Source organism: Schistocerca cancellata, chromosome 2, assembly GCF_023864275.1.
Source record: "Schistocerca cancellata isolate TAMUIC-IGC-003103 chromosome 2, iqSchCanc2.1, whole genome shotgun sequence".
NCBI lineage: Eukaryota > Metazoa > Arthropoda > Insecta > Orthoptera > Acrididae > Schistocerca > Schistocerca cancellata.
The window spans coordinates 209780101-209792021 of NC_064627.1; the positions used below are offsets into that span (position 1 = coordinate 209780101).

General features: G+C 44.4%; 1 non-coding gene across 1 annotated transcript; it reads right to left on the bottom strand.

Moving 5' to 3' along the window:
- Positions 1 to 4268: 4268 nt before the first annotated feature.
- Positions 4269 to 4341, bottom strand: Trnaa-cgc (transfer RNA alanine (anticodon CGC)). Its single transcript has one exon. It is a non-coding gene; the product is annotated as a tRNA-Ala (tRNA).
- Positions 4342 to 11921: the final 7580 nt, after the last annotated feature.

Here is an 11921-nt window from a genome sequence, read left to right on the forward strand (position 1 = left end):
ATGGTTTGCAAATCAAACTAGGAAGTACTCTATAAGTGTATTTATTGTATTATCTTCATTCCTGCAACAACAACAAAAATTAAGTGAAATAGCATACAGAACAGATGTACATCGTCGTATTGAAAATGCATGTGTAAACGATGAATCTTACAACTTAGCCCAAGGTCGGAAGTCCAGGCTAACTGTTGTTTCAAAACAAAGAAGAAGGCATCAACTACAAAATTATTTTATCTTCGAAAGTGGCATGACATAAGTACTTCCGTTCAACATGAATCATAATGTATGGGTAGATTAGTTCTAAGGCTCAGGATGCTTTGATTATCATGGATTGCTCTCTCTCTTACCGTCTTTGGCCGTGGTCCTTCCCAAGTCAATAAATATGTAGTGGTTGATTAACTGATGTAACGCATTTTAGAAAATTCATCCGAATAAAGATCAGATTGTACTATATGAGCACTCGGAAGAAATAAACGAATAAAGCGAATCAGTTTTCTGTACGGTAGTTCCCAGTTCATAACCCCCTGCGTCCTTCGTAATGACTACAGCACACAAAACCAACCAAACTGTGGAAATCAACCGAGGAATAGCTGACACGTCACACGACTCCCAGTGGTAGCTTTAAACTGAGCCCAACATTGCTGCATCCAGAAATAAAATCAGTAAAATATCATACATGACGTATCTGCATCGTAGTACTGAAATTGTACCAATGCGAATCATAAATCTTCAGTGAATCAAGATCACTTCACAACCATGAATGATCCGCGTTTCATAGAATTTAGGACGTCAGTGTGCCGCTGATTTAGTTGACGCTAGATTAGAGGAGTAGAAATTAGTCAGATTTTCAATTCGTTCACGATTGCAAGAGATGGGTGAAGATAAAAGGAGGGAAGATAAAATAGACTTCTTTCAGTTTTACTTCTTACCTTCCAATCTTCTATCAACAATAAAATTATAACAGCCGGCTGGAGCGCAGAAAGAATTGCAAAGACCGACACTAACACTTCTTACTACACGTAAATAACCTCACAATGGTTAGAACGCATCTATCCTGTGACTCTTCAAAGTCTTTGTCGTGTAGCTCATGATGCTATATCCAAGCTTTGTGGCCATGTGGAGGAAGAACTTGTTCTGCCATAGGCAGAAAGAAAGTTAGGAAGTACTTGCTCGTTTCCAAATTAACTAGTGCTGAAATACAAGATGTGATAAGTTATTCTAAGTTTTATTTTCCTGTTCATTTATTCACTTATTGTCCATCTCTGAGTTTGTCACATGCGTCTCTTAAGGTGCACCTATGAAGTAGTCATAAAACCTCACAGATCGTGAATAACACAAACACTAAAAGTGATATATTTCTACATTACTCACTGCGATACCCTTTATCCTAATGTTGACTAGATGTACCTTGACTTACAGTTTTCGTCAACAGCAGTTACTACGTTTTTGATGCTCTTATCGCTAAATGATTGTTTATTGCAATGATCACACCACATTGCAAGATGTCGTTTGAGGAACGTAGCTTTCCTAAATCGCATAAGGCAAGTCTGTTACGGTTCCTTCTGAAACGACAGGTCTTTCTCATTTGTCACAGTCCGAGTTTGTGCTCGGTTCCTAATGACGTAGTCGTTACTGGACCGTTAAACCCTAATCTTCCTTCTACCTTCATTTTTCCAAGACCTCTTGTCTTTCCGTACCCCGTTATGATTCATAGCTGCCTTGCCTTGAGGTCGTCAGAAACGATGAAATTGCTTATGAAAGATATGCGAGATATGGGTATGAATATACTTAACGTGTTAAAATTTGAACGTTAATGAGAATTTTTCTTTGTGTCGTGAGAAGTAATTTAGACACAGTATCTTAAACTAGTGTACTGCAGCAACACAGACCTGCATCGTTCCAGACTATTAGTTCTTCTGCAAGCACTGCTGTCTTCTTTGACTCTGCAGATGTTGACTGACAAGCAACAGTTAAAGTTGCCATCTGGATTAGTAAGAGAACAATAAATATTATGCTATTTAGTTGCACTAAAGGTGTTGTGAAAACTGAGGTCATGAAGACGGTGATGATAAAAAACACAGCATTAATCGTTAGCAGGAGAATCTGCACTACAGACGTCAGAATGCTTAAACTGTATATATCGTTCAGAGCTACTGCGAGTTTTGATAGACTAAGATGAAGAACTTTGATCTCCATCACTCGCTTTCGTGTCATCCTCCTTTTGGGATACGGCTCTCTAGATGCCATTGTACTAGTGATGGTAAGTCCATGACGGACATACAGTACTCCTCCGGATATTTGTCCCGGAAGGACGTAATTTAATTCCCTCAGTATACTCTCATTAAGCCATCTGAACCTCTGTCTGAGGAGCAGACAAGGAATTACAAACTGTAGTAAAATCAGGGACATTATGAAATGGTGCACCGTAAAGGTTGCAACAAGTTTATTTCTTGTAAAGACATAATTAACTGAGTTGGCAACAAAAAATGGGCATATTACAGACAGGCTAACGATCAAGAAAAACTTTATACTCGGGATAGCATGCTTTTTGTTTCTTGTCGGCTGTATGTCTACTTTTTGAATCTCGGCAATGAGTTCCATGAAACATTTGCATCTCCTCGGTGGACAGGCTAGGACACAGGTGGCCATGCTGACACTGGACAGTGAGCACACAATTACCAAGATCCAGGGGATCGTTATGCTCGGCTCCCCGAGCTCCTGAACCACTGAAATGAAACCGAGATAGAGGATAGTCATTACAACTACAGTCTTGTAAGCGCGAGCACACGCGATCATCAGCGGCCGGGTGGGTCTAGACAGCGGCACGCCTGCTAGTGTGGACAGCAGCGACAGAGGCCACAGAACGCCTTCCAGGTCAGCACGGCCTCCACTCCGCAGAAGAGGAGCCATCACTGCTCAGTATAGAAGAAGGAACTGCGCTGTCGCAGGACTGCCGCTGTACTGAAGCTTCGCAGACGACCAGTAAGGTATGCTATCCTGAGTCAAATACGACTCCATGCTGGCGGTACATAATTAACAGTTAACAGGGAGGTTCGAACGCAATGTTTGAATAAGTCAGCTATGCTTTCATTAGCTAAGAGGTACTGCCGCATCACGTCTGAGGAGCGATAATGAAAGTGACTCATTTGTAGGGTGACAGTCGCTTGTAACTCTTGCGATGACACAGGAAAGTATCACCTAATTGCATGCCTTATTACTGGCCACACATCACTATGCCTGATGAACTACACACAGCTCACATCCTAGCGTGGCAATTTGGTGCGGCGCTTTTAGATAATTACGTATCTACATTAACTAAGAACGGCAACATCTAAGTCCTGATTAAGTACAACATAAAAACGAGGACTTTAGACTTTGCTGCCAATGCTAACACTGTCATTCGAATTAACGCCATCATTAAGAGCAGAACTGCTAACAACCAGTGTGCATTTTCGAGTTTCCATTTGACATACGGTTGTAAACTGTAGGGTAGTTGCATCCTCTGCATAGAGTAAGATCTATTGAAACAATGTCCAAGCCACTACAAACTAAATGAAATACTGCATTAAGTTATTTCCAGCAGAACTTGGAAGTAAGAATTCGGTTCACTTCCACAGTTCTTGACCTCTCATTATTATCAAACACAGGAGATCAAATTAATCTGTAGAAAAACAGTTAGGAGGTATGCAGTCGATGGCAATGAAAAGCATATACCTTTATTTGTTTTACACGTTGCATATCATAAAATCTTAGTCATTTAAACGCCTCGTCCCCTTTGAATCAGAAGGAAATTTGCGGGTAAGCAGGATTGGTAAACCAAACGATAGACAACCGGCAATTTGTGTTCAAATATAAAAGTATATGCTTCTTTTTCATCTAATGTGGGAAACATTCTCCAATCGAGCTGTACCAGGTATGTGATCATTACTGATTTTTCAACAGGAGAGCGGTTCTAGGAACTTCAGTCTGGAACCGTGCGACTCCTAGGGTCGCAGGTTCGAATCCTGCCTCGGGCATGGATGTGTGTGATGTCCTTAGGTTAGTTCGGTTTAAGTAGTTCTAGGGGACTGATGACCTCAGATGTTAAGTCTCAAAGTGGTGGTGGTGGTGGTTAGTGTTTAACGTCCCGTCGACAACGAGGTCATTAGAGACGGAGCGCAAGCTCGGGGTAGGGAAGGATTGGGAAGGAAATCGGCCGTGCCCTTTCAAAGGAACCATCCCGGCATTTGCCTGAAACGATTTAGGGAAATCACGGAAAACCTAAATCAGGATGGCCGGAGACGGGATTGAACCGTCGTCCTCCCGAATGCGAGTCCAGTGTGCTAACCACTGCGCCACCTAGCTCGGTAAGTCTCAGAGTGCTCAGAGCCATTTGAACCATTTTTTCAACAGGGTCCATGTCTGGAACACATGCCTGTGTCGCAATTTACCACGTCACCAGTGACCTACCTGTTGTTGTCGTTATCTACTGTCCGAAGACTGGTTCGATGAAACCCACCACGCTACTCTGTCCGAAACCTCTTCAGCTCCGAATAACTACTGTAACATGCATCACTCCCTATCGGCTTACTATATTCATCTCTTGGTCTCCCTCTACGATTTTTATCACCACCACTTCCTTCCAGTATTAAATTGGTGTTCCCTTGATGTCTCAGAACATGTCCCATCAATTGATCCCTACTTTTTTTTCTAGTCAAATTGTGCAACAAATTTCTTGCCTTTCCCATTCTACACTCCTGGAAATGGAAAAAAGAACACATTGACACCGGTGTGTCAGACCCACCATACTTGCTCCGGACACTGCGAGAGGGCTGTACAAGCAATGATCACACGCACGGCACAGCGGACACACCAGGAACCGCGGTGTTGGCCGTCGAATGGCGCTAGCTGCGCAGCATTTGTGCACCGCCGCCGTCAGTGTCAGCCAGTTTGCCGTGGCATACGGAGCTCCATCGCAGTCTTTAACACTGGTAGCATGCCGCGACAGCGTGGACGTGAACCGTATGTGCAGTTGACGGACTTTGAGCGAGGGCGTATAGTGGGCATGCGGGAGGCCGGGTGGACGTATCGCCGAATTGCTCAACACGTGGGGCGTGAGGTCTCCACAGTACATCGATGTTGTCGCCAGTGGTCGGCGGAAGGTGCACGTGCCCGTCGACCTGGGACCGGACCGCAGCGACGCACGGATGCACGCCAAGACTGTAGGATCCTACGCAGTGCCGTAGGGGACCGCACCGCCACTTCCCAGCAAATTAGGGACACTGTTGCTCCTGGGGTATCGGCGAGGACCATTCGCAACCGTCTCCATGAAGCTGGGCTACGGTCCCGCACACCGTTAGGCCGTCTTCCGCTCACGCCCCAACATCGTGCAGCCCGCCTCCAGTGGTGTCGCGACAGGCGTGAATGGAGGGACGAATGGAGACGTGTCGTCTTCAGCGATGAGAGTCGCTTCTGCCTTGGTGCCAATGATGGTCGTATGCGTGTTTGGCGCCGTGCAGGTGAGCGCCACAATCAGGACTGCATACGACCGAGGCACACAGGGCCAACACCCGGCATCATGGTGTGAGGAGCGATCTCCTACACTGGCCGTACACCACTGGTGATCGTCGAGGGGACACTGAATAGTGCCATCGAACCCATCGTTCTACCATTCCTAGACCGGCAAGGGAACTTGCTGTTCCAACAGGACAATGCACGTCCGCATGTATCCCGTGCCACCCAACGTGCTCTAGAAGGTGTAAGTCAACTACCCTGGCCAGCAAGATCTCCGGATCTGTCCCCCATTGAGCATGTTTGGGACTGGATGAAGCGTCGTCTCACGCGGTCTGCACGTCCAGCACGAACGCTGGTCCAACTGAGGCGCCAGGTGGAAATGGCATGGCAAGCCGTTCCACAGGACTACATCCAGCATCTCTACGATCGTCTCCATGGGAGAATAGCAGCCTGCATTGCTGCGAAAGGTGGATATACACTGTAATAGTGCCGACATTGTGCATGCTCTGTTGCCTGTGTCTATGTGCCTGTGGTTCTGTCAGTGTGATCATGTGATGTATCTGACCCAGGAATGTATCAATAAAGTTTCCCCTTCCTGGGACAATGAATTCACGGTGTTCTTATTTCAATTTTCAGGAGTGTATATACAATAAGTGACATATACATACACACATCAAAAACAGTTTTGCATCACCTCGGTTCTGAGAGTTCCGGAACCTGTATAGAAAATTGAAGTAGAGATCAACATAAACGTCATTTCGGCCCTTTTCTGTTGCTCATGGAAACCACACATTGTATGTTGTACTACAATACAGCGAGATCTTCGGAGGTGGTGGTCCAGATTGCTGTATACGGCAGTACCTCTAATACCCAGTAGCACGTTCTCTTGCATTGATGCATGCCTGCATTCGTCATGGCCTACTATCCACAAGTACATTAAAGCACTATTTGTGCAAATTGTCCCACTCCTCAATGGCGATTCAGTGTAGATCCCTCAGAGTGGTTGATGGATCACTCATCCATAAACAGACCTTTTCAATCTATGCCAGGCGTGTTCGATAGGGTTCATGTCTGGAGAACACGCTGGCCACTCTAGTCGAGCGATGTCGTTATCCTGAAGGAAGTCATTCACAAGATGTGCAAGATGGGGGCGCAAATTGTCGTCCGTGAAGACGAGTGCCTCGCCAGTATGCTGCTAATATGGTTGCTCTATCGGTCAAAGGATGTCATTCACGTATCGTATAGCCGCTAAAGGGATTTCCATGACCACCAGCGGCGTACGTCGGCCCCACATTTTGCCACCCCAAACCAGCTGGAAACTCCACCTTGCTGCACTCGCTGTACAGTGTGTCTAAGGCGTTCAGCGTGACCGGGTTGCCTCCGAACACATCTCCGACGATTGTCTCGTTGAAGGCATATCCGACACTCATAGATGAAGAGAATGTGATGCCAATCCTGAGCGGTCCATTCGGCATGTTGCTGGGCCCATCTGTACCACGCTGCATTGTGTCGTGGTTGCAAAGATGGACTCCGCCATGGATGTCGGGTGTGACGTTTCGCATCATGCAGTCTCTTGTTCACAGTTTGAGTGATAACATTACATCCTGTGACTGCACGAAAAGCATTATTCAACATGGTAGCGTTCAAAAATGGTTCAAATGGCTCTGAGCACTATGGGACTCAACTGCTGTGGTCATAAGTCCCCTAGAACTTAGAACTACTTAAACCTAACTAACCTAAGGACATCACACACATCCATGCCCGAGGCAGGATTCGAACCTGCGACCGTAGCGGTCGTGCGTTTCCAGACTGTAGCGCCTTTAACCGCTCGGCCACTCCTGCCGGCATGGTAGCGTTGCTGTCAGGGTCCCTCCGAGCCAAAATCCGTAGTTAGCGTTCATCCACTGCAGTAGTAGCCCCTGGGTGGCCTGAGCGAGGTATCTCACCGATAGTTCCTGTCTCTCTGTATCTCCATATCCGAACAACATCGCTTTCGTTCACTCCGAGATACCTGGACACTTTCCTTGTTGAGAGCCCTTCCTGGCACAGAATAAGAATGCGGACGCGACCGAACCGCGGTATTGACCGGCTAGGCTTAGTTGAGCTACAGACAACACTAGCTGTGTACATCCTTCCTGGTGGAATGACTGGAACTGATCGGCTGTCGGACCCCTCCGTCTAATAGGCGCTGCTCAAGCTTGGTTAGCCGGTCGGAGTGGCCGTGCGGCTCTAGGCGCTACAGTCTGGAGCTGAGCGACCGCTACGGTGGCCGGTTCGAATCCTGCCTCGGGCATGGATGAGTGTGATGTCCATAGGTTAGTTAGGTTTAATTAGTTCTAAGTTCTAGGCGACTAATGACCTCAGAAGTTAAGTCCCATTGTGCTCAGAGCCATTTGAACCATTTGCACCACGCTTCGTTGTTTACGTCTTTGGATGGGTTTAGTGACATCTCTGAACAGTCAAAGGGATTGTGTCTCTGATACAATAGGCACAGTCAGCGTCTTCCTTTCTGGATTTCTGGGAACTGGGTTGATGCAAAATTTTGTTGATATATATATATATATATATATATATATATATATATATATATATATATATATATATATACCTACTCTACATAAAAGATGGTAATAAACCCCACTATTGTTCAATTAAAAATTGGTCTCATTAATTCCATCTCAGAAATTAACACACAATCCGATATTACATTTGTGTCATTACACAAGATTTTAGATCAGATAATGAAGAATCATAAAGAACATTGTTCCAAAAACCAACCATTTAACATTAGAACACCCAATAAAGGTGATAATTTGTAAACAATCTAAAGATACTGACTATTACATATGCTATTTCTGCTGAATTTGAAAACTTACTTTTAAAAGTGCATAATTGCTAATCTGAGCAGGAACAATTATATATAATGGAATATAAAAAATATGAACCAAGTCATTCCTCTTGGGTTATCATTAATTTTAACCTTTTGTGTTTTTCATCTTTATTAGTTCCATAAGCATTTTTATTTGTTTGTGCAAGTATAAATGGTGCTGATGCTAGTTATCAAGTAAAATACTTTTCATCACTATTCCTAACGTTTCACATGCATTTTTATTTCTTATTTGAACTGGTAATTCTATATATGATGAGGCAAAAAGTGATGAATATCTGTTACCACGGAGTTGTAATTTTAGTGTTCTGTCCAACATCCTCATCCTCTATCCTGAAACAGTTGCATATATGTAAAAGTGTATCTCCTAGAAGTAGTACAATCTTTAGATAAATCCTTTTCCTTGAATATTATATGGTTTTTTGATAAAAATCCATTGAGCCGTTGTTGTGTCCGGCTCTTCAAAAATGTGCCAGGCAGAGTGCTTTCGCTACGCGTCTAGTGTTTGCGGTGGCGCTTTCGGTTTGGCGCGCTGTTTGGATCGCTACCGCCCTCTGGCGGGAGGTGGAGCGAGTGTACGGTCGCATGACGATCGGGGAGTACGTACTGGGCGGTTACCGAGAGAGGTGGTGGCGCGAGCGGGGACTGGCTGTTGGGGGTCGTTAACTGCTCACCACGTGCTTTGGCCGACCTCTTGGCTGTCAGGGGCTAAGTCTGCCTTACCCGCATGTACGTGGCTTATGAAGCTTAGAAGCCGTGGTGCAGGAGATCGGCACGTAGGACCGTATGTCTTCTTATCGGCCGTTGAAACCACTGGCAGCGGTTGGCTTTGACGAGCATTCGGAAGTGTGATGTGTTCCCGGCGCAGTGGTGGAGTGTGAGAAGTTGAAGGTTTCCAAGTTCTAGTTAAGTGAGTTAAGTGTATGAGTTTCCTCACCAGTGGTTTTGTTGGGGTCCTCCCACCACAGGTTTCATTTGCCAGTCCGCGGGAATGTGGTAATTGCTTCTTGGTCGGGCCGTTTTCATTGACACCTTGATTGGGTGATTTAGGGTCGGTGTCACGGGTCTCTGTGGTTCAGAGTCTGTGCAGGCACGGCCCTTGCTACATCTTCTGGTTTAGAGTAACTCGGGGAGGTGGTGGCTTGTAATGGAAGTTTTGGGGCTGATCTGCTATGGCCCTGTAGATCAACAGTAACTATTCCGCCTACTGTGATTTGGGCCTCATTACACGTGTCACTCCCTCACCGAGCTAAGGAAAGTTTTTTTTGGGAACTGCCTTTAATGTGAAGGTTTGCATGCTGGCTTATTCACATTTATCTTGTAACGAATATAATTATGTAACTGGCGAGAAACAACTATTTTTGCTTAGTACAAGCTAGCTACTTAAAGTTTTTTTGGAACTGTTCCCTTATTGATATAAAAAGTTTAAAATCTTCTTATTGTTAACGACAAACCTTGCAATATCCTTTACGTAGAGCTATTTTAAAGGAGTTTTTTAACTGAGGTATATATATATATATATATATATATATATATATATATATATATATATATGTCAATTTAAAATCTCGTTATTGGCAAGTTAATGTCATTCCTGGTATCTGCCTTTCATAATGAAAATTGTCAAGATATTTGAAATTGTTTTTAAATTATTTTTTTAAGAAATGCCAGACTTAAGAATTTATTACTGAGAAAGCCTTTTCAAATAAAAGATAACCTTATCAATGTGTGTTTTTTCACCAGAATCTCCTGGCCCCTACTTCCACGAAAATGTTTTTAGAATAACATGTGTAATTAAGTTGTTGTTTGGGAATCGCCCTAATTGGCGGTTCATTCATGTTACCAGAATGAGATTTTCACTCTGCAGCGGAGTGTGCGCTGATATGAAACTTCCTGGCAGATTATAACTGTGTGCCCGACCAAGACTCGAACTCGGGACATTTGCCTTTCGCGGGCAAGTGCTCTACCAACTGAGCTACCGAAGGACGACTCACGCCCGGTACTCACAGCTTTACTTCAGCCAGTACCTCGTCTCCTACCTTCCAATCTTTACAGAAGCTCTCCTGCGAACCTTGCAGCTCAGTTGGTAGAGCACTTGCCCGTGAAAGGCAAAGGTCCCGAGTTCGAGTCTCGGTCGGGCACACAGTTTTAATCTGCCAGGAAGTTTCATATCAGCGCACACTCCGCTGCAGAGTGAAAATCTCATTCTGGAAACATCCCCCAGGCTGTGGCTAAGCCATGTCTCCGCAATATCCTTTCTTTCAGGAGTGCTAGTTCTGCAAGGTTCGCAGGAGAGCTTCTGTAAAGTTTGGAAGGTAGGAGACGAGGTACTGGCAGAAGTAAAGCTGTGAGTACCGGGCGTGAGTCGTGCTTCGGTAGCTCAGTTGGTAGAGCACTTGCCCGCGAAAGGCAAAGGTCCCGAGTTCGAGTCTCGGTCGGGCACACAGTTTTAATCTGCCAGGAAGTTTCATATCAGCGCACACTCCGCTGCAGAGTGAAAATCTCATTCTGGAAACATCCCCCAGGCTGTGGCTAAGCCATGTCTCCGCAATATCCTTTCTTTCAGGAGTGCTAGTTCTGCAAGGTTCGCAGGAGAGCTTCTGTAAAGTTTGGAAGGTAGGAGACGAGGTACTGGCAGAAGTAAAGCTGTGAGTACCGGGCGTGAGTCGTGCTTCGGTAGATCAGTTGGTAGAGCACTTGCCCGCGAAAGGCAAAGGTCCCAAGTTCGAGTCTCGGTCGGGCACACAGTTTTAATCTGCCAGGAAGTTTCATTCATGTTACTTTATGTCTTTATTCTTATCCATTTTGAAATCACAGCACAGTTTCAAATTAACTAGGAATCCATCTTGTATTTTAAGATTATCCTTTATTAAATCATATGGTGAGAGTTTTATGTATTATGTAGAAGTTATGTGGGAAGAGAATACTACTGTATTTCTCTCATGGAGTTTAAATGCAAATGACTATAATCTTAGATGGGCTGACTATAATGATGCAGGATTTGGAATAAAAGATACTCTTCCAAAATAAAGTATAAACTGTAGAGGAAAATAACGAAAATCGAATACTAATTATTAGGTATGAACCAAGTTAAGAACTTGAACAACGAGAAAAAAAGGTCAAAAATCCTAATAAATCAATGTCATAGATGGCATACAAACTACATGGGTAGTTGGAGGAAGTCACAAGAAGAATTTTGATATACCTATCTCAAATTAGTATAGTTCCATCCAAATTAGTATACCTTAATATATATTTGTTGTACTTCAAACTAATCGAAGAGGTGATCATTATATGATCATGTTAAGCTACGCATATTATAGTTGAAAAATGGACGAAAAGAATTCTTTCCACAAGAAAAACTTATGATTCAGTATCACATGAAAAGTAGCACATGAGGATGCAGGACGTCCATGAAGTACTGTCATGCCGTTAGAGTTCCCTCAACCACTGCCAGCCATGATCCAACGCCACATCTGACGATTCCCCACACCATGACGCCACGAGTAACGCCGTTCTGCCTGTCAAAAACATTGGAACAAAG